The sequence below is a fragment of the Paramormyrops kingsleyae genome, chromosome 21 (genome assembly GCF_048594095.1).
Source record: "Paramormyrops kingsleyae isolate MSU_618 chromosome 21, PKINGS_0.4, whole genome shotgun sequence".
NCBI classification, from domain to species: domain Eukaryota; kingdom Metazoa; phylum Chordata; class Actinopteri; order Osteoglossiformes; family Mormyridae; genus Paramormyrops; species Paramormyrops kingsleyae.
This window is the reverse complement of record NC_132817.1, coordinates 19,475,239-19,499,302: the sequence shown is the minus strand read 5'-3', so window position 1 is coordinate 19,499,302 and position 24,064 is coordinate 19,475,239. Positions and strand designations below refer to the sequence as shown.

The following is a 24,064-nucleotide window of genomic DNA, read 5'->3' as shown; positions in this document are numbered from 1 at the left end:
GCATGTTAGAGATGCCGCCCCGACCGCAGGTCCCAGGGCAGATGGGCGGTACGAGCGATGAGTCAGTCTCTGTCGGTAACAGGTCTGCCTTGTGTCTGCATCAGTCTCCTCTAAGTGACCTCAGATTCTGGGTTCTCTGCTCCTTGCGTCCTGCCATTTGTACAGGTACATTGGAAATGCTTCTTTTCACATATCCCATCATGCTCTAGTTTGAGACAGATACATATGTACAGTTGAGAGCAAAGCGTGGGGTCAGAGTTAACCATTTATCTAGTGCTCTTGGAGTATTTGGGGGGGTTTAAGGACCCAATAGGCATGCAACTATTCTGTCAAGGATGGGACTGGAACTGGCAACCTTCTGATTCCAGGCACAGAGGCCCGTCGCATTGAGCCACATACCACCTCGTGTTGTGTCGCTAGCAGGATAGAGCTGCATGGGGTTAGCAGAGGAACCTGTTGTCCCCTGGCATGGAGTCTGGCTGCAGAGTGCCATGTGGACCCACAGCGGAAAGGGCGTATCCCTCTCCGCTGATTACCGGCATCCTCTCTGCACCAAGGCTTTGTGCTCACCAGCTCATCCATAACCACATGGAAAGGAAGTGGAACCGCCAGAGTCCCACTGTGTTTAAACTGGTCCTCAGAAGCTGACAGATGTTTCCCCTCACCTGCTGTGTCGAAGCTATATTGGGTATCAGCGCCTCGTTCCTCCCTTATCAAAAACTTACCGCCTACCTACCTTGATAAACCACACAGCCTCGTGTTGATTAGCAGGATGAACAATAGAGAGAATCCAGTTATCGGGCCAGTATAGCTGACTGTAGGTAACCATCATACGTGTGTTTTTTAGAATTGTTTTGTGGGGTGGGGTTACTGTGATTGTTAAGAACTTCTGCTGTCTGGGGAGATGTATTCTTTCATATGCTTCTGAAAGCCTTCCAGGCTTTAAATTGCCTTTTCCCTTGTGAATTCAGTGAAAACACGGAGAGCCGTGCTGATTTTTGCATTAGACTTCTCACGCTCGGGGAAATTCAGCCCTCCGCTGGATTGTTTTGTTTTGCCTCGGCCCCCCCTGCCTCCCTACCCGTCTTTACACCTTTCTGAGCGTTTTACCGGCCTCCCCAGGAGACCTGGGATCTGCAAATCTGCCTGTTTGGACTCTAATCACAATTCACCATGGGTACAACTCTGAGTGTGAGCTGCACATTCAGATGGATCAAATTAGGAAAATCCAAGTGTGTATATTTCACATTTTCCAGCACTCTGATCTGTTGTTTTCAAATTACACTATATACCTTGCTCTCTAGCTTCTGTTACCAAACCTCTTTTTTCTTAAATCCCTGATAGAGGAAAAGGATTTTTTTCCCTCCCAGAATTCTCTGCTCAGACTCAGTTGTTTACTGATTGTGACCATCTTTTATATCCTACTGTGTCTTGTAAATACAGGACAGGTTGCCACCTGCCTTTTTCAGCCCCCAGCCGTATGTCTAATTGGCTGTTTTTTAAAGCATTTGACACCTATTTATAGAAGTGTCAGAAATGACAAAATGCAGGTTCTAGATGAAGGGTTTTTGTTTGAATTACCAAATCAGCGGGGCAAACATCTGTTACACAGCAAACGTCTGGGTTTGACCAGTACTGCGTGACGCTGACAACTGATTTTATTTCTTATATGGCACGGCGGGCGGTGGGGGGGGGGGGGGGGGGTCCAGCTCACAGACACCTGGTAGTGACATGGCCAAGTATTACAGGGTAGGTTGTGTTCTGAGTCCTGTATTGTGGATACTGGGGCTGGGTAATATCACGATATTATCAGTAATCGACGATATCAGACAAGTGACCCGGAGTCGATATCTGACGGTGACTAACTGCCATTTTGTTGCCATCGTAGAGGTTGAAGACTTCTAGCCTGTGTTTTCAGTGCAGTTACAAAAAAAAACCACATTATTATTTGGTAGTATTTATCGGGGGGGGGGGGGGGTCACGACTCAATATCATCAATTATTCTGACATATTTGTATCAAAATATCACAAATTATTTTTTTTAGGTTTGCCCCCCCGGGCAGTTTGAGAATACTTGCTAGATGTATGGGGAGAAATGTATCCAGTTGCTAACTGGTCGGCTACAAAATGGAGGGGGGGGGGGCTTAATTTTAACAGGTTATCTATCACATTTCTACACTTTTCTTTTTTTACCTTGGTGTGGTGACAGAATTAAAAAGTAACGTAAGTAATTATGAAAGACCAAGGCAGTAGGGCCAGAATTACAGATTCCCTTTGCTAATTTCCTATAGACATGAAAGGCTGTATCCGTGGTTATAAATACGGGCAGGTCTTGCCAATGACATCATCTGCTACCCGCCGCTTAGGCTGAAGTGCTGCCTTTGGCATTAGCATTCAGGTGGAGCTAGCGCGCTAACACGCCTTAGCCTCACGCTAGCCATCAGAAGCACGGCGTGTAATGTGATTAGCGTCCCGGCGCTTGTGGGAACGGTCCGGAGCCGTGAGCACGCCATGACTGAGCACAGGACGTTTTGTTCTTTCTTTTCTCATTCCCCCATCATCCCGGTCAGTTTCGCATCCATCTCGCGCGTTTAGATGAAGCGCTAGCACGGACATGTTCCTCCCCCAGTCTGTTGCCGTGACAGCGGGAGGCCAGGTGGGAGGTCGGCAGTGTAGAAAGTGTTTCATTTACAGTTGTCTCCCCCCATCCATGCCAGACACCCCCCCCCACAGGCTGGGCGACACCGCAGGCCCAAGATGCGGGGGCGATAATTAGGACTGAGAGCCCCTGTGCTACGACTTTGGGGGGGGAGTGGGATTTGGTGACTAACCAGGAAAAAAAAAAAGAGAGGTGAAAGAGGGACAGTTGTAAGAATGTGGAGTATTTTTAAATGTGGAGAATTAAGGCGATCTGCTGTGGTACTCTGGATCATAATGCTAGAGCGAAATTATGATGATGAAGTTTTGTGGGATAAAGATCAAGATTATGTATTTGCCTTTTGTACTGAATCAAATCAACAAGTCAGTAAGACATCATGTCCAATAGGATTAGGCAGCACAAAACAAGACAAAGGCACTGACAAGCATCAGGGTAGACGAATAACTAGGTGCTGTGGGAAGTGTTCCTCAATCCGGACCCCCAAACAGTCCGCATTTTCACCGCTTCCCAGCTCGCGGTGGATAAACATCATCAGTACAGCCCAACTCTGGTGTCATGCGCACATGTACATTTTTATAGCTACAAAAAAATAAAATTTAAATACATAATATTGCTCTGCTGTTTTTTTGCCATGAACCTCAGATCAGAAAACAGAGACACATAGACCCAGCTCAGAAACGCTTCAGAAGTACAAAAAAAACAGGTAATTTGCACATCTATGAGTTTCAATGTCTATACGGAGGATATTTAAATGCGAACATCAGCTCAAGCAGAACTGATGTCCCGTCGTATTGTCTTGCTGCTTACAATGTAGTATAGAGTAATGCCTCTTAAACCAGTACTCAGAGACCCCCAGTTGGTCCGTGTGTAGACTGACTGGGAGGGAGCAGCATCATGGACTGTCTGGGGGTCCCCATGTACCGGGGTGAGAAACACTGCTGTAGAGGTATATGCATTTATGAAATGATAATAGAATGGATGTAACAGAAGATATGGCTAAATAAATAATACTGTGCATTTATGAGGTTGTACTGTTATTACTCTGGGAGAACTGGGTGTGGAGGAGTGTGCGAAATACAGGGGGGAGTCCGGGGGGGTCCGACACCCCCGATTAACCAATGAGACCCCCAGAAAGCCTCAAAAGCAAAATTTTAAGGGGGTCTCAAGATCGGTATTGCGCAACAATAGGGAGATGGGGACCCCCCCGAATATTGACGGGTATTTTGCACACTGGTGTGGGGAAACGCTCAATGAACACTAAATGCTAGGCATGGGGGGCGGCACAACTGCAGAACCCCCCCCCCCCCCCATTTATATTGGAATGCATTGTGTCACTGTAGGCCCAAGTTCTGATTCTCCTCAGAGTGGCGTTTTTGTTGTGGTCATGGGTCTCTAGGGTCTCTACACCAACACTCCCTATAAATGACTGTAATTACATTGACATTATGTTATGCTAAGGCCTCCAACCTTTGAATCACAAGCTCTTAACCATGAGGTCGCCATCTAGCAACACACCTGTGTAATTGCGGCTGCCTGTTCAAAATGTCCTGGCCCGGTCCCTTCCACAGATGATCACCTTGCAACTCATCTAATGAGATAGACGCCGCCAATTCCCTCTCATTTGCTATATATATCACGCCAGATGACCTCGCTCAACAGCAGCGCGGCTTAATTGTAAGGAGCGTTGGGGATTTGGTGTGCGTAACGAGCTTTGGCTCCCCTAAAACCCTTTCATCCCACGTACAAACGAGCGCTTAAATGATGTGCAGCATGGCCAGATTCCCCAGCTCAGACGATACAAACTTTCTCCCTCTTGGGCTGTAGAGACTTTGAAAGAGGAGGAGCAGCTTTAAACAAAGGGAGAATAGTTACTTCAATCATTGAAAGTAATTATAACAAAATGAAATCGTGCTTTATTTGCCGTTTGTACAAGTATGTTGTCATGCATCCTTCGCCACGTCATGCCTTGCTCTCCCTTGGGACACAGAGTTGAGAGTAAATCCTGTGGTCTGAGTTCAAGTTCGGGCCATTTACCCAGTACCCCTGGAGCAGAGTTTCCCAATCCGGCCCTTGGGGATTGGCATTCGGTCCATTTTTTGCCTCCCTACTGGGAGCTGGGATGGAGCAAAAACATGGACTGTTTGTGGGTCCCTGAAGACCAGATTGGGAAACTGCTGTAGAGCATTCCAGGGGTTTCAGGGCCTTGCTCAAGGGTCTAATGGACATGCGACTTCTGCTGAGGCTTGAACTGGCAGTCTTCAAATCGTGAGCACAGATACCCAACCAGCTGAGCTGGTTTGAGGGGAATTGTCTTAAGTTTAAGGTCAGGATGCTCTCATGGGACCAGTCTCTAGCATCTGGGTTTTGCCAAAAGGCATGACTCTCACCCTCCAATGCAAAGATAGGCATATGAAACCAGCAGAGTACAGAACCCCAACAATTGAATCTTCTCTGTGGCTACAAAGTCTGCAGGAGAACCCAGTTGCCTTACTATCATGTCCAGAAACTGTTTTTGCAATGTCGAATTGCTCTATAAATTCTGCTTTGTGGATTCTTCTTCACTTCATTTCATTGTTTGAAAGACACCGACACCTTTAAGGATCTGACCTTTCAAAAACCTTCTTTGTTTCAAAACCAGGCCCTTAATATTGCCCTTGGCTGTCTTCTACATAAATTCTCTTTTATTCCTGCCTGTTTACATATCATTTTCCTTAATTCCAGTATTTGTGATGGTGGTGTTGCTTTTTGAAGTAGCCTCTGTGTCCTTGACTTATCCTTTAACTTTCCCGGTACATAGTATTGCATGGTATGGTGTAGCTCTCCATATTGCTCTCCAAGAGATTCACAGACATGATAATGGCCACACGGGAAGCTTCAGATGTGGCCTCACACTCACAAAAACATTCTGCTGGCCATCCACAGAAAAAGGGTACTTCTGTGCCCTTGCCAGGACCATATTTCAAGGGCACCATGGGCCAAAGCGAATGGCCATCATCTCACGTTGAATATCTTGCCTGTGAGCTCACTATTGATCTCAGCTACTCCAACATTTCCATAGCAACAGTGTTCTTCACAGTTGCTGTTGCCAAGGCCCGCTTTTCTCCTTCTATGCCCTACTTATTTGTTTCATTTACAAACGTACTTACACATCAGGTCGTGGGGATTTATTTGCTTTAAATTAGATTGATAAATGTCTCGTATTTCGTTGCTTAAGCAGAAAACCACCTGCCTATATATTTTTCGTTTTTGTTATCTTGGACTATGGTTTGACCGCTCTGTAACATCCCCCCCACATTGAAATTATGCTCAAAATAATTTTTATCGGCCAAAGCAAGGATTGAGGTTCCATGTTACAAGCATCAGCTTGAACTACTGCCAGATGTTTCCACTGACAAGTCGATGGCCGTTTCTGCAGACCCGTTGGCCTGTATTAGACAATTGATTGCCCAGGCTTGTCTCCTGTCTCCGTCAGGGCTTCTAAACCTAAGATATCTGTGCTCTTTTGAACTTGAAATTTAAGGTATTTTAATACTCTATTGAAACCTTTCTAAAGATAGACAGTTTAATGGAATTTTATAGTGCACCTCATCAGAGAAATCTGCCAGCACAGCAGTACAAAGACAAATCTCACCAGACCAGCGCCACGCGTTTGCAGCACCGGATCCACCTTGTTCTTCATTACGCTGTAACATTTGTCATGCTCCAGCTGTTTCTTATTGAATTTGCCCATCTCATTTGCTAGCAATTAGTTAGCTATGATGAGTTAGCTCACTACGGCAAGGAGTGGGATACAGTGCCCACAACGATCTCGAAAGCTGTGACATTTTGATGACTTACTTGAAATTAAAGGAATGAGGACTCATAGGCTGCTCTGCACCTCTCCGGTGAACACTGGGAGGTAGTTTCATGTGCAGACTCTTTCCCTCCAAGTCTTTTATTGTACCAGTGGAGCTCGTTAGACATTAATGTTCTTTGTACTTTTGGGGCCACAGTCTCCAGTTACCCCCATGGGGGTATTAGTCCCTCGATGTTGAACAGCTTTGACCCACAGTGAACTGATGGTTTACTGCCCAGTAAAACACAAGCACCCATCTCAGGGCTTTTTATTTACCTCCACACCGCCCCCCCCCACACCCTCTAGTCTGTTATGAGCAGTCCTGTGCCCCAAGCAGCTGTAATATGATCGGAGGTGCGAAAGATATTGTGGGCATTTGTTTTGTGTTGCTGAGTCCGCGTAGCGACACAGCCGGAATTTATTCCGTACATTCATCCCCGAGAGAGAATCTCCCGAGATGAACAGCAATATCGCGGGTCTGCCCCGGGTCTCAATATCACATAAACAATGTCGGACCTCTACAGAGCTGGGATGTCTGTGCATCGTGAAAACAGGACTGCTAGCTAAATGTTTTGATTAGAATATCTACCACGGTATGTGACTGAATAGGGCCCGTCCTTTGGCTTCAAAGCAGCGTGTGTACAGAAAATAGATACTGTGGCAATGTTCAGATTCTGAGCAGGTTGTTGGGCTGGATTTCAGAGGCTAATGTAACGAAGTGTGGGACCCCTCGACATTGTTGGCTCCAAAGTAGAACATCCTGTTTGTTGCTACACTTGGCATTCACACCAGACATGCTCTTGGTAAGCCTTCGGAAGATCTGAAGGAATTCTTTAGGAGTTTTCCCCTGCAAGAGATGTCCATGGCTATTCGCAAACATCTGACGCTAGCTGAGCATGCTGGAGTGAGGCTGTAATCTGAAAGGAGCGCAGGGCGGCCTTAACGAGGTAGAATGTGTTACGTGGGATTATCCCAATTATGCCATAGTAATTTGACTGAATATGTCAATTTCTTTGCATGAGGTTATTTGGCTTTGTGAAAGGTTGTACATTACACACATAATTATGCGCAAACAGCGAGAAGGCTTATCACCTTAGTATAACCAGTCATAGTCTTGTACAAAGTCATGTTTATTCATTTGGCCTAGAGGAAAAGGGGAAAGGGAATGATTAAATTCTAATTACCCCGTTATCACATTTTAGTGGAGCCCATTATGATGTCAATCACTCCGGCCCAATATCAGGCAGGAGAGGGAGGTGGGCTGGCCTTGGAGGAGAGTGTCTGAGGTGGCCCAGCGTGATTTTCACTCGCTCGTTTGTCTGGTCTCTTGACAGAATAAGGTGTTCATTTGCATAGACTTATGCAAACTCGGGGGAAGGGGCGAGTGGGCAGGGTGGGGGGTGGTGAGTCCCATGTGACAGGAAGTAGTGGGAGCCACGAGAGACGGCAGGCTGTGTTGGAAGCGCGCGGACCTTTGCGGGTGCACACACGCCGCAGAATTGTGCCAGTGCAGATCGTCACCGTTGCCATGGTGAAACGGGGAGAGCAAAATCTGCGTTTCCAACTTGCATGTGGCAGAGGACAATATTTCTCAATAAAACTGAATACAAATGTGAAAAGGAGTCGTTCTGTATGATGATATTTTCACGAGGCCCATGCGCTGTGTTCCTGTTTCTGTAGCTCATATACTGATATTTTATCAGACTAACAGAACACTCACTTTCTGCATGTGCAGTGGCTGAATTGTTTTATGTTGTGTTAGTTGCTTTGTAAGGGGTTAGTTTCAGCTTTGCGGTTTCTGAGTAATTTTGACATTCTGCTCATACTTAGCCTTAAAATTTCTATTTTCTTTTAAAAAGAGTGTGACTTAAAATAAGATGGATAATCTATTGACTTAATTTCTAAGTTGATGATTTTATTGAAAATGACTGACAAGTTCTACCTATTTATGTAATGGTGTAACTGAGCGACATAATTCCCAGTGCTCTTTATTGCCTGTACAGTATGTGGAACACAAAGGAATTGGTTTCGTTTGGTGCTAGACAAGAACTTGACAATAGCTGTATATAGATGTAATACAATAATCTAAACAAATATACAGCATGCAATATGGGCAAATTCAACAAGATGAAGGTTTAAGAATAACTGTCAGGCAAGTAACTATACAACACAATGCACACAGCAGTAGTGCAGTGCAGCATAGTGCAAACAAAACAAGTATCACCCAAAGTAGCAGCATAAACAGTACAACAAAAACGACATCGATGCTGCGGAATCAGTGCACCCCAGGACAGAACCGAACGGATGTGGTGTGAATTAGGGAAGGAAAGTTCTAAGTGGGGATTCATGCCTAGCTGAGTTTGTTGAGGAGCCAGAGAGCTTCAGCTGAGGAGTAGAGCAGACGGCATGTTGTCTGAGCAGCACTGGACTTCAGAAGGGCAGTTTGGCGAGGAGGTGCCTGCTGGCGTGGATGGCCAGCTCGCTTCTTCAGCCTGGCAGCCGAGGTCTTTCATAGATGGTCTCCGACAGCCAGTGGAGCAGACCACCTGCCACAGCGGGGCGAGGTGGAGGGGAACCAGGCGGTGACAGATGATGGGAAATGAGATGTTCAGCTTCCTGGGCTGGCGCATAAAGAACGATCTCTGCTGAGCTTTCCTGACGATGGGGGTGATGCAAATGTCTCACTTCAAAGTGTTGGTAGTCTGTGAAGTTTTGAATGACTCAACCACAGAAGTCTGGCCATTGACTTCCATGGGGAGGCATGCGGGATGTCTTTGGAAGTCCATTACCATTTCCACAATTTTAATAGTGTTGAGCTTGAGGTTGTAATGACTGCACCATCTACAAGATCATCAACCTCTCTTCAGTAGAAGGTCTCATCACTGCACCATTTGCATGTTTTAGGATTTTCGTGGGTTTGTGTTTAAACTTGCTGTCGTCTGTGTGAGGAGAGAACAGGAGGGGAGAGAGAACAGGGCCCTAGGTGGGAATCTGACAGGTGGGGGTCCCAGCCTCACATTCTGTCCCTTCCCTGTTAGTAAGTCAGTTGCACGCTGACGTCTGCCAGGGAGGGGGGATATGTCTGGCCAGCTGGACTAGCTGGCTGTGGAGCAGATCTGGGACAGTTGAAGGCAGGGCTGGAGTCCTCAAACAGGATCCTGCTAACATTGGTGCTGGGATCCCAATGCCAGAGGATGTGGTGAAGGTACTGCTTAGCTAACAGAGAGACGCACTGAATGAAGACTGCGGAGCTTCCAGAATGGGAGGTGTGGCAGCTGGCAGCTTCAGTCCTGCCAAGGTTTTCATGGTCACCGATGTCGGAGCTCTTGCCCTGCATTCGTTAATCCCTGTGATATTATCTTTCTTGAGGACTGGGTCAATGGTGGCGACTTTAAAACAATTCGGGACCCGGAGTGCTTCAGTATCCCCGCAGATTCGGGAGCCAGCTGATCTGCTCTGTGTGGGAGGGGCTCTTGGTGAGATCCGACCGGAGCCTGCAGTCTTTCTGATCTTCTGCTGCAGTCTTTCTGATCTTCTGCTTATGTGCTTCACTTTAAACTGGACCTTCCCTGATAAATGAACTGTAATTCTTCAGGATATGATCCCCGAGGTCTTTAACCCCTTCCCAGTCTGCTAAAAATAATGACAATAATAAATATATGCCCTGCTATGGACTGGCATCTCATCTGAGGTGTGCTGCTGTGTGCCAGTGTACTTCCTGGAATAGGTTCCATGGTCCCCATTACCCTATATTGCTTGGAATATGGATGGATTGATGGATAAAGGTGAAATATACAGGCTATTATAAAAACGCCTTATCAAACATCCCTCTTAAAAATTCCATTGCTGCAGCATTGACCAAGTTGACCTTTTTCTGTATTGTGGATTTACTTGGGCCTCTAGTTTGTCATTTATAGAGAGTGAGAGGAAGCTCCTGCCATCACGTCGGGTTTTACAGCTTGGCGCCCCCTCCCTGCCAGGAGGAGCCGTGCAGGGCGACGCGGAGGCAAGCCAGCGACAACCACCGAGCCCAAGGTCAGCCTGAGGTCGCCTGGCTGAGCCACACACGGCGGGTGGAAGGCGGTGTGACCGTGGCAGTCAGTATGTATTAATTATCACAGTGGCCTCTTCTATTTCCAAAAGGTGTGAGTGGTTAAAAAAACAAAATGGGCGGGGGGTGTTAGTCCATGTCTATAGCTTCGGAACCATTTTTCGGAGCTTCTCTCCGAGTGAGTAGCTGTTGATCCATCATTCATCTGCCGTTCAGAAAGAGGAATATGAACGTGCAGTTTCAGAACATATTTGCATCTTTAGGGACAACACCGTCTGGAAGATCTGAACTGGACTGGTGAAACTTTTATTGTCCCCAACTATATATACTTACTGTTTTGTAATTACCTGGTGGTAGAGCGAGGTGGCAAAGAACAATTTGCCATTTGAAGGTAAAAATAGTTCTTCTCTCATGACTGTAAAACACAGACAACACAGATGACCAAACTTTTTCTTCATACATGTGTTCCTGGTGGACTGAGAAATCTACCTCCAGGGCAAGGAATCTATCTTCAGATGACTATGAACTATATTAGTGCCTAACCAGGATTTTTTTTAAAAAAAGATCGGTGCTTTGAGTATTAATTATACTGAGAATAATTCATCGCTTTATGGAAATTTAATTTAGGTCTAATTCTGGCTCAGTGTCTGTTACTCTTACCTCTTTGGGTCTTGGCCCATTTAAAAATGTTTCCTCCTCTACTTGTGCCTGATCCAGGATGACTGGGCTGCTCCCTGTTATATATGCCCCCCCCCCCACTCAACAGGAGCACATGTGGGGGGGAGTAGTGGGTACGCAATTGGACCTTTCATCAAAATATGCTTGTAGGCTTTTACCATTGTACCTGAGAATCAAAATCACTGTAGGTGAGAATGCAGCTGCTGAAATGGGGAGAATCATCTTGCGTGGATAATCATCTCCTTTGGATAAGGCTTTTCTAAGCAGCTGTAATGTGTATCCGTGAATAATCTCACTTCCTCGCATCAGTCGGTAAGAGGAGAGTGGTCTGGGGGCAGTAGGGCCTGGTATGGGCGCACGCACACACACACACAGACACACACACACACACACACACAGACACACACACACACACACCCACACAGACACACACAGAGACACCCACACAGAGACACCCACACACACACAGACACACAGACACACAGACACAGACAGACACACAGACACACACACACACAGACACACACACACACACACACAGACAGACACCCAGAGTTGTAGGGGGGCCACCCGGCTCCTCGATAAGACCTGAACCTCCTGAACTGTATAAATTGTGTTATCGCAAATACCGAGGAGGCATCTGCGGATGGAGTTATCGCTCCGGGGGTAACAGGCGCGCATGCAAGGACATGCAGACATACACAGAAACACACACATATACAGAGACACGCATAAGCAGATACGGGGACACACACGCACACAGAGACACACACGCACACAGAGACACACACGCATGCAGACAGACATGCATAAGTGCACACATGCGCATACAGAGTGACACATGCACACATGCAGAAACAAGCACACACATACAGAGATGCGTAAGAAGACACACACACATAGACATGCAGACGCACACAGAAGACACACACACATAGACATGCAGACGCACACAGAAGACACACACACAGACATGCAGACGCACACAGAAGACACACACACATAGACATGCAGACGCACACAGAAGACACACACACATAGACATGCAGACGCACACAGAAGACACACACACATAGACATGCAGACGCACACAGAAGACACACACACACATAGACATGCAGACGCACACAGAAGACACACACACTTATAGACATGCAGACGCACACAGAAGACACATAGACATGCAGACGCACACAGAAGACACATAGACATGCAGACGCACACAGAAGACACACACACATAGACATGCAGACGCACACAGAAGACACACACACATAGACATGCAGACGCACACAGAAGACACACACACATACTGTAGACATGCAGACGCACACAGAAGACACACACATACTGTAGACATGCAGACGCACACAGAAGACACACACATACTGTAGACATGCAGACGCACACAGAAGACACACACACTGTAGACATGCAGACGCACACAGAAGACACACACACATACTGTAGACATGCAGACGCACACAGAAGACACACACACTGTGGACATGCAGACGCACACAGAAGACACACACACTGTAGACATGCAGACGCACACAGAAGACACACACACTGTAGACATGCAGACGCACACAGAAGACACACACACATAGACATGCAGACGCACACAGAAGACACACACACTGTAGACATGCAGACGCACACAGAAGACACGCACACATACTGTAGACATGCAGAGGCACACAGAAGACACACACACACACTGTAGACATGCAGACGCACACAGAAGACACACACACACACTGTAGACATGCAGACGCACACAGAAGACACACACACACACACTGTAGACATGCAGACGCACACAGAAGACACATACACACACTGTAGACATGCAGAGGCACACAGAAGACACGCACACTTTTTCTGTCTCCCTGTCACCCATCCCAGCTCCTGACGCCGCCTCTCTGCAGTTCTGCTGTAACGTTAGATCTCGGTCGGTGAGGTAATGCGTTTCCAAAAAAAAAAAAAAAACCAAAGGCTTCTGGGATTGCAGCTCTTCTCACCAAACACACAGTAGGTAATTCTGTCCTTTTTGCATCTTCCTGGGGTGAAGGTGACCCCCTGCTTTTGGTGACGGATGTTTTACATCCCTGGGGAGAACGCTGGTGGTGGGTGGGTGGGTTGGGTGGTGGGTTCTCTTTGATATTCAGGCTGCTTGGGGCTAAATGCATGTTAGACCAACAGATATCCAATCGAGGGGGCAGGGGTTACTGGGCTAGTGCAAAGAGAGTCTCCTGTCTTGTCAGAAACTCCCAGTGAGGCTGGCGACGAATGAGCATCTCCGTTCTCCGTCTGCCAGCCCCGTAATCCCTTTTACCAACACAAATGCCTCCCACGTCCTCTAAGGAGTAATCCGTCTGTGGGACCTGGTGTGGGGTAATCACAGCCATACATCACTGTGGCTTCTTGCTCAACATCGTGTCAGTATCAGAGAGCAGCAGACCCCGCGTTGCGTAACGGTCTCGTTACAGGGGTTGCTGAAAAATGCCCTTGTTGATAGTATAAATCCATACATTGTATGCCGTTGTGGCTCAGAATATGAGCTTGTGCTGCTTCACTCTGTGGTGGCACTTGCTGCAGTGGGGGGGCCAGTGTGTGGCTCAGGGGGTTAGGATGCTGGAAGTGTGATCTGAAGGTCACTGGCTCAGATTCCTGGGCCGGCAGTGTGTCTTCACCCTTGAGCAAGACCCTTAACCCCCATTTGCTCCCTGGACTGGCTGATTCTGCATTCTTAGCTGCATGTCATTTTGGTTAAAGCTGGCTGTACAATAAATATATCAAACTCATCCCCCGTCGTCCCGTCACTGCCGTCCTTCCGGAAGCCTGCCTGTCTCTGCTGGATTAATCACGGGACTCACCGGTGTGAAGTCATCCTCTCCGGCCGCGACAGTGGGGGGGCGTTGATGTGACTCCCACTGACTTGGGCCGCGACCTCGTCTTCGCCGAGGATCTCCCCAAAGACACCTTTTGATAAAAAAAGATCCTGGAGCCCTGTAAGTGATATGTGGCGGATTAGGTGACCATCAGTTCAGCGTCCCTGAGCCATTGCCGATCTCTCAGTTAAAGTCGCAGCAGACAGGATGTGATCAACGAATGCGCTGTGTGACTGACAAGGAAATGATGTGATGTGTAATTGTTTTGCAGAAACAGACATATGCGCCTCGGCATCTGCATACCTTTAACATCTCCTCTGTTTTTTAAGATAATTCCGGTCCATTTGGAAGCCGCACATATGTCTTTTTAGCAATAGATTTATCACTTTCATTACTGGGACAAAGCATTTAATCAATAACTGTTGGGAGTATTTATAGTGCTGCAGTCCATTTTAGAGTTTCAGACCAGTGGTACTTACCTGGAGCTCTATCAAATGCCGTGGGGGGGTGTGCGGCTGGGGGAGATGGTGCATTGGCAGGATCTGATGTCTCTTGGCCCTCTCTACAGACCAGGCCTGCAGGGCTTGTCTCAGCTGTCCGCTTTCAGCTTTATTTCTCTGACCCAGCCTGGTCATTCTCGTCTTTTTTCTGCGCTTTACCTTTGTTCTCTCATGAAATTTTGCTGTAGACTTTACCTACGTCCACTGGGCTATGCTCACCAACATCCCCCCCCCCCTTGCTCCTCCCCATTAGAGGTGCTAGGAGAGACTCGTGGACCCCCCCCCAAGCAGAGCTATGGACCCTGCCTTCCCTCCTCTGATTGGTTGCCCCCAGAGACATAATGGCGGCACTCCGTTCCCAGTTAGCTGGTGGTTGATGTGGGCAAATCTAGGAATTTTTTTTAAGGTAGGGAGCACAACAGGGGGCATAATTCATAATAAGAGTGTCAGGGTCAGCTCCTGTTGTCAGTCTGTGTTTTCCCCAGCTCCCTGTCGGCTGCATGGCTCAGCTGGTTGAGCATGCGGTTGTCTGTGACCCCCTCTGCCTTGTGACTGAATTCCACCCCCTCTGTCTTTGTATTGTTCCCTAGTGTTTCATTGGTATCATCAGATTTTCTAGTTACTGTGATTTTGTGGTTTGTTTTCTGTTTTTGGTTTCTTGCTTTGTGCTCTGGTTTTACCCGTCTTTCTCATTCCCCCTGTGTTTTACCCGTCCTTCTCATTCCCCCTGTGTTTTACCCGTCTTCCTCATTCCCCTGTGTTTTACCCGTCTTCCTCATTCCCCCTGTGTTTTACCCGTCTTCCTCATTCCCCTGTGTTTTACCCGTCTTTCTCATTCCCCCTGTGTTTTACCCATCCTTCTCATTCCCCCTGTGTTTTACCCGTCCTTCTCATTCCCCCTGTGTTTTACCCGTCCTTCTCATTCCCCCTGTGTTTTACCCGTCCTTCTCATTCCTCCTGTGTTTTACCCGTCTTTCTCATTCCCCCTGTGTTTTACCCGTCCTTCTCATTCCTCCTGTGTTTTACCCGTCTTTCTCATTCCCCCTGTGTTTTACCCGTCTTTCTCATTCCCCCGTGTTTTACCCGTCTTTCTCATTCCCCCGTGTTTTACCCGTCTTTCTCATTCCCCCGTGTTTTACCCGTCTTTCTCACTCCCCCTGTGTTTTACCCGTCTTTCTCATTCCCCCGTGTTTTACCCGTCTTTCTCACTCCCCCTGTGTTTTACCCGTCTTCCTCATTCCCCTGTGTTTTACCCGTCTTTCTCATTCCCCCTGTGTTTTACCCATCCTTCTCATTCCCCCTGTGTTTTACCCGTCCTTCTCATTCCCCCTGTGTTTTACCCGTCCTTCTCATTCCCCCTGTGTTTTACCCGTCCTTCTCATTCCTCCTGTGTTTTACCCGTCTTTCTCATTCCCCCTGTGTTTTACCCGTCCTTCTCATTCCTCCTGTGTTTTACCCGTCTTTCTCATTCCCCCTGTGTTTTACCCGTCTTTCTCATTCCCCCGTGTTTTACCCGTCTTTCTCATTCCCCCGTGTTTTACCCGTCTTTCTCACTCCCCCTGTGTTTTACCCGTCTTTCTCATTCCCCCCGTGTTTTACCCGTCTTTCTCATTCCCCCCGTGTTTTACCCGTCTTTCTCATTCCCCCCGTGTTTTACCCGTCTTTCTCATTCCCCCCGTGTTTTACCCGTCTTTCTCATTCCCCCCGTGTTTTACCCGTCTTTCTCATTCCCCCGTGTTTTACCCGTCTTTCTCATTCCCCCTGTGTTTTACCCGTCTTTCTCATTCCCCCGTGTTTTACCCGTCTTTCTCACTCCCCCTGTGTTTTACCCGTCTTTCTCACTCCCCCGTGTTAGATTGTGTTTCCTTGTTTCTGTCTGCCTTAGTTTTCCCCTCCCAGTCCCTTGATTTAATTATTAGTTTCGTCTTTGGCCTGTTTTCCCAGTCTTTGTTAATTAGTCTCACCTGTCCTGTGTTAGTCTTGTTATCCAGTTTAGTTCCTCAGTTTAGTTCTTCAGTGGTTCGTTGATTTTGAATCTTCTGTTGATTGCAATTGTTAATGTTTGGTGTTAGATGTATGTTCTGCTTACCTGCCCCGTTTGTAATTAGTCTTGTTTATCCCCATTTACTTTTAACCCATCGAGGTCCTTTGTTTTTTTAGTGTTTTCTTGTGTTTTTTAGTTCAGTTAATAAACCCCATTTGTCCTTTGAGCCGAAAGTGGGTTGTTCACCATTGGTGGCTGCACCATGCCTCGTTCTCGCGCCCGAACTGCCTTGTTTCATGACAAAGAAGCCAACCTTATCATTACCCAGTGATGTGTTTTGAATTGTTCAGTGACTGGTGAGGGGGCTCTCTGGGAGCCAATCAGCTTTCGCCTGTGGCCTCACCCCTGTATGCCCCTGGTTAGATTTCCTCCATGTGTGATGGCGTTGAAAGGCGCGGACTTCACACCATGACGGGCTCTGGCTTGCACCAGATTTCAGTCAGTATATCTTACCCCTACGGCCAGATTACTGCTGTCAGATATGATCCCAGCCCTTGTAGCTACAAGCTCTTGTGCCTTGCAGAAAGTCCCACCATGTCTGTCTGTTCCTGTCTTCTAAAACGCCCAGCTATGCCGGATGTTTCTGCAGACCCACCTGTGATCACATCGCCTTCCTGCCCCGCTTTCTGCAAGCGCTTCCTCATACCGTTTTTCTCGTCCAGCATGGGACTGTGACATCACTTCCTCGGTGGCTGACAAACAGCCGCTTAACTAGCTGCTGGCCACGGAGCCCGTCAGGGGTGGACTGCCAGCAAAAAGCAGGCCGGAATTTTGCTGCCGAACGTGGAGGTCCCCTTGGTATATTTCACAGATCTCATTACCCATTAATCATCTCCTGTTATCGACCTGGAAAAACACCAAGATGATTGACCGATGGGTTGGGCACCACTGGTATTTAGGGTACATAATGCTGGGGTCGGAAAAGAGGCCAGCCCTAATAACAGGCCCACCAGGAAAATTCCGGATCTTCCCAATGGACAGTCTACACCTCGAGCCCGTCCTCTCAGTCCAAGCAAAAAGTCCTACACAATTCAGTACTATGGCAGGACGAGAAAAAACAGGGAAAAAAACGCCCAAAAAGCAAGGCTGCTCCTGTGTTGTTGACCCTGTGTTGAAATGATGCATGTGAAATTAAGAGCAGCTCGATGAAATTGATTAGTTCCTCTCAGCCCAACAGCACTGATGAAGTGGCCACCCAACAGAGTCACTATTTAGCAATAGCATGGGAAAGCGTCTGGTTTAAATGGTTTTCCTCTTAAATGTCATGTCGTGACCTTTTTGGAGCAATTTCATCCGTGATGAAGCCTTATACAGAAGACAGTTTCACGTATTTTCTTTATTGTGGGTTGTTGTATTCGCTTTGAACACTGAGATCATCTTCCTCTATCAAAACAGCTACTAAACCTTTTTTTATGTTTGTTTTTTGTTGTTTCCTGCAACTACAGCTCACAAACGTGTTGTCCATAAAGGGAATATGTTCTTTATTTTAGCCTCTTTGATGTTTCTTTCTTTGTGGTTCTGAATCTGTCAGAAAGGGGTCAATTCTCTGTCTAAGGGTGGAAGAGAGTCAGGTAATCAGCATTGCCGTTGCAGTTCCTTGTAATAATCATACTCACCCTCTTGACTTGTAAGTGTGCATCTCTTTCACCTCGATTGTGAATGAAAAGCTGGGGGCCCCGACAGTCAACATGAGCTATTTTAGTTTCCTGTTGCCGAAACTGTGGTTTTTCTTGTTGGATTGTTCCCAGTCCCTTGGGAAATCAGAACCGATAGGTAACCCCCGTTCCCTGCGAATTCCCCACGTCAGAGAGATGAATCTTTTAGAGCATCCGAATACTGCTATATTTACGAAGGACTGGTGGACAATGGAGCAGTTTCGCAACAGGAAACTGTGTTAAGATTTTGCATTAATGGAAACGGCTGGGAAGCCAAGGGGTGAATCTTAATATGCGTACTTGACTGTACTGGTGTTCTCGCGTACCCGTTTTACATCTTTTTCCATTACCAAAGACCAGTTCCAATACTAAGAACAGAAGTACAGAGGACAGTAAAAATCCCAGGATGTTGGTCTTTCTTCGTCCCAAGATATCAAGGATACATCGGTTGCATCCTCACCGAAGGAGACCAATCCCACGATTGATTCTTGGAAGGCAAGTCAGCAAGACCAGTCTTGCCAAGACCACAAGTACGGTCTTTGTGTTTTTGGCATTGAGATTCAGCCCCCGGTTCAGCGTTTGCACTGCCGGCATTTTGTAAAGGGATCTCCACTTTCCGGATCTGAAATGCAGTGCAGACTGGAGCTGGAAGTTTGCACTGCAGGCATTTTGTAAAGGGATCTCCACTTTCCGGATCTGAAATGCAGTGCAGACTGGAGCTGGAAGTTTGCACTGCAGGCATTTTGTAAAGGGATCTCCACGTTCCGGATCTGAAAGCAGTGCAGACTGGAGCTGGAAGTTTGCACTGCAGGCATTTTGTAAAGGGATCTCCACGTTCCGGATCTGAAATGCAGTGCAGACTGGAGCTGGAACTTTGCACTTTGCCAACTTGTACACTGCAATATTATACATAGAGGTACAGCCCTGGTAAAGGCTCAGTGCATCCAATCACAGGCTGGAAGACATCCAGCACTCCATCAGACATGGCCTTGACCACTGTGTATGAAGAAAGGGGGCTGTTTGGCCCTGCAGAAGAGGCATGGAGTTACACAAACAGGAGCACATTTGCAGGGTGTAAGCTGTGACACGCAGAGGACATGTGCTTGGTCCAATAAGAATAGCAGTGAGGTCTCTAAATACACTGCAGTGGTCTATAGGTCCATTTGTACCTCAGATGTGCTGCTAGGCAACAACAGCCTAGCCCTTGTCTTCAACTCTCAGCTCTAGTGCCTGTACATGGGGTAAAATATCTCTCAATTTACATTTTTCTTGCACTTCCTCTACTTATCACCCCTGTGGCTAACCATTAACTTGGTCTGGTCCAAGGCCTACTAGTCATTCTCATTTGCTCTTTGAACCCTGGAAGGAAGGGACCACACAACTGATGGGGGTCCCTAATCAGCTCCCAAAGGTCACACCTTTTTGGCACTCATTTGTTCGTGTGCCGTCATATTGACTGTGGCTGAACTCTGACCTCGTGTGCAGAAGGAAATGGGTAATCCTGTCACCCATCTTTCTTCTCCTGATTGGCAAAGATGAATGATTTTGATAAATAATTAGTCAGGATTTTCCAGGGAACTTGTGGTTTAATGAAGACAGTGAGGAAAACAAACCAGAATTTTCTTCACCATTTGAGAATGACAATTCTGATCTCCAAGTAAAAATAACACATACTGATATAAGAACAGCAGGTTCAGGTTTAAAGGATGTTTTTTGTATATTAATGAAAGTCTGCCTTTCAAACAGTTACGCTGTGAATGAGTTTGATCTTATTGAAAGTGCAGGAGATGCTTATGAATAAGATACATTGATCTGTGACAGAAAATACAGGTGCAATAAACTACGTGTAAAGCAATGGTATGAAATTCCTATTTGTGGCAGTAGATGGCAGTATATGCTATTCTTTAGAGAAGGGAGGTGCCCAAAGATATTTTTTTTTTTTTGAGGGACAATGTTTTTGAAACGAAGCTGAGTAAAAGACAGGAAGACACGTAGAGATCACCTACTCTCACCCCCATCGCCTGCCGCAATTAAGCTGCAGCAAGCCGAATTCAGGAGGCAGCAGGGGCGAGCGGCGGATCGGGGGCGAGCGGCGGATGGGGGGCGAGCGGCGGATCGGGGGCGAGTGGCGGATGGGGGGCGAGCTTGAGAGCGAGGGAGCGGGGTATCTCTGAGGAGCGAGCAGGAAGACGGCATGCGGAGCCAGACTGAAAGGAGATGGGGGAGGGTGCGTGAAAAGGTGGCAAGGTGGGGTACATGTTGGTGGTGGGGGGGGGGGAGATGGTAGAGGGGGGCTGGGATGAGGGAAAAGACCAACTGGAGGAGAGGAGGGGACCAATCAAAGGAGCGTTTGAAAGGGGGGAGGAAAGCTGGAGTGTACTTGCTTTACACACACAGACACACACACACACACAGACACACACAGACACACATACATCTGTATTCATATCTTTATGGGGACTGCCCATTCATTTCTATGGCCAAAACCCTAATCCCAATGATGACGACCTTAACCCGTACCCAGTCCTAACCTTAACCATAAGTAACCAACCCAAATACAAAACTTTTGGCATTTTTAGATTCTTGATTACAGTCACAGATTTTAAAAAAAAATTGAGTTTCCCCTTCTGGGGACTGAAATGGTCCCCTAATGTCAAAATAACATGTTTTCATCACATGCATGTAACCCCCACACACACACACACACACACACACACACTCTGCAGAGCGCTGTGCTTGGCTCACATGAATAGATTCACTCACATGATCTGCTGAGCTGCTTTGGTGCTGCTCGGACACCCTTTCTCCTCCAGCTTGTCTCGCCGTCCCGTTCCGCCTCCTATGGGTGCCTCTGTGAATCTTTTTAAAGGTGGCGTGGAATGTATGGGAGGGCCGGCTGGTAGGGCCCTTGAGGAGGGAGGGTGATGACTTGGGTCCTTGTCGTAATAGTCTAAGGAAGACCAGCCCTCACAAGTTCATATTTTTTACATGAATCTCCATCCCCTGCCTTCTGAAATGTATAATCCGAGTGTCTGTGTTCTTTGCATCAATGAACATACTTTCTCATTAGAACAGACACTCCATGCTTCCGCAACACTGCTGAATTCCAAATCGAAGAGTAAGGCCTCCCCTCGTAACTCTGATTTCACCCCCCAAACCACACCTATGTCTCATGGGGGGGGGGGGGGGTGGTCATGTGACTAGCACCTTCTACATTCCTTTGTCACTTCGCTGGGATGGGTGAGCAGGGTGTCAGGTAGAGTGAATTGAGTTTAAGCGCAAAGCACTCACAGGTAATGGATGCACATGCCTTGGTGTATACATGGGCGGGACCAGAGGGGCACAGCTGAAAGCTGATTGGCCCCCGGAATGCCAAACTTCCCTGTCACTCATTGATTCAAGACGTATAATTGCCCAATGATAAGGCCCCTCTGTATGAATTATGACCCGTCTTTTGCCCCTGTCTTTAACGTATCCAAAAATTGCCCCTGGCATGCTAGAGGGAAATACCCTTTGCCAAGTATGTTTTCGGGGGGGGGGGCATTTTGGAGTTTATGGCTACGTAGTTAAGGATATTGGCAGTGGAGCTCGGAGGGAATGAACCTGGTGCATTTCTTAATTTGTTGATGGTATATAGAGTCATCCGGAAAACTGCAGCTGGCTCCCAGAATCCCTGTCAAACTGCAGAAACATTGGGGCAGACTTGGGGACAGACCCTTGGTGCTCGTCCCTATCAAACTGCAGAAACATTGGGCCAGACTTGGGGACAGATCCCTGGTGCTCGTCCCTATCAAACTGCAGAAACATTGTCCCAGACTTGGGGACAGACCCCTGGTGCTCGTCCCTATCAAACTGCAGAAACATTGGGGCAGGCTTGGGGACAGATCCCTGGTGCTCGTCCCTGTCAAACTGCAGAAACATTGTCCCAGACTTTGTGACAGACCCCTGGTGCTCGTCCCTATCAAACTGCAGAAACATTGGGGCAGGCTTGGGGACAGACCCCTGGTGCTCGTTCCTGTCAAACTGCAGAAACATTGTCCCAGGCTTGGGGACAGACCCCTGGTGCTCGTTCCTGTCAAACTGCAGAAACATTGTCCCAGGCTTGGGGACAGACCCCTGGTGCTCGTTCCTGTCAAACTGCAGAAACATTGTCCCAGGCTTGGGGACAGATCCCTGGTGCTCGTCCCTGTCAAACTGCAGAAACGTTGGGGCAGGCTTGGGGACAGACCCCTGGTGCTCGTCCCTGTCAAACTGCAGAAACATTGGGGCAGGCTTGGGGACAGACCCCTGGTGCTCGTCCCTATCAAACTGCAGAAACGTTGGGGCAGGCTTGGGGACAGACCCCTGGTGCTCGTCCCTATCAAACTGCAGAAACATTGTCCCAGACTTGGGGACAGATCCCTGGTGCTCGTCCCTGTCAAACTGCAGAAACGTTGGGGCAGGCTTGGGGACAGACCCCTGGTGCTCGCTCTGTGACTCCACTGTGGATGACAGGATAGCATGATTGTAGAAACTCCATTAGAGAAACTCCATTTTCATGAATAAAATTTTTTTAATTAAGAAGACAAAAAGCCTCTAGGATACACAGATATCATTTGAAATGGAATTAAAGGGAATATAATCTAATTCCACGACATTCCATGAATTTTCATGCATTTTAATAACATGAAATCCCATTTTTTTGCCAAACACCCTTGCCAATTAACACTGAAAATAAAAACAATGCCTTAATTAAGCATAAGACAGGTAATTTATGAACACTTAACCTGCTTTAACTGTATCTGTCAGTATTCTTTTGTCGTTATTCTTTATGTATCATTGATTAGTTGAAAAGTCACATAAAGAGAAGCTTATGAGATGGCTGTACCTCTGAGCCATTTTTCAGTCACGTTATTGACTTCCAAATAACCGATACATTTAATATCTGAATGTCATTGTGTATTCTGTTGGCCGTTTCAGATGAAATTCAAATAACCAAACTGGAATCCATCAGCTCTTCATAACTGACCCCCAGAGCAGTGCACAGAACAGAGGGACTCATGGTACCTCATGGTATGGTATGTATGTGAGGGTTGCCAGTTTGTTTGTTTGTTTGTTTACTTACTTATTTAAATGGGCTTGTTCTGTCAGTGTTTCGCCCCCCACATTTGCATTTGCTTGCCTCGCTGTAATGTTTTCTCTCCAACTACTCACTAATGAGGACAGCAGGGTAGCGATGCACAGATCCCAGATCAGATACATGTAGTACATTTTTATTTGATTTATGTATTTTAATTAAAAACTGTATTAGTGCCTAGAGACAGCAGGATTGTGCTCATTGACACTGATGTCATTCCTTGTATTAGCTGTGTTTATGACGGGTATCTACAGTACACATATTTATATTTATTTGTTAAAATAAGCTTTCAATACACATACTGTAGTGCACCACAACTGGTCTGTGTCTGAATGAACTTCTCTTAATCTTGGTAATTTATCATCCGATCAGCGTGGTGTAATGGGAAATAGTCTGTGTGCCTTGGTGGGTTAGGACGGATTGGTGCCCATGTGATCGGAAGGGCAGCAATTCAAATCCCGTGATCAGGGGAGTGAATTCAGTGACTCTACTTTCTCAAACGTATGTCACTGAATAAAAGCTCCTTCTAAAATGGATTAGTTGCAGAGAAGCTTTTCAGGCTCGCCGTTGGGTTTACGCTGCCAGTGGATGGTCATTATCTGGGATTTGAAGCTGTGTTTCCCCTATGA

The 24,064-nt window shown here is 47.1% G+C and overlaps 1 long non-coding RNA gene across 2 annotated transcripts in view; it reads left to right on the top strand.

The window, feature by feature from the left end:
* LOC111841011 (uncharacterized) overlaps positions 1 to 24,064 on the top strand; it is a 47,854-nt gene that overhangs the window by 11,918 nt on the left and 11,872 nt on the right. Inside the window, exon 5 of one of the 2 annotated variants that reach the window (XR_002837576.2) lies at positions 23,279 to 23,376. The exons of the other annotated variant lie outside the window; for it this stretch is intronic. This is a non-coding gene — a long non-coding RNA (uncharacterized lncRNA). The remainder of the gene's footprint in view (positions 1 to 23,278; positions 23,377 to 24,064) is intronic. 2 annotated transcript variants of the gene reach the window in all.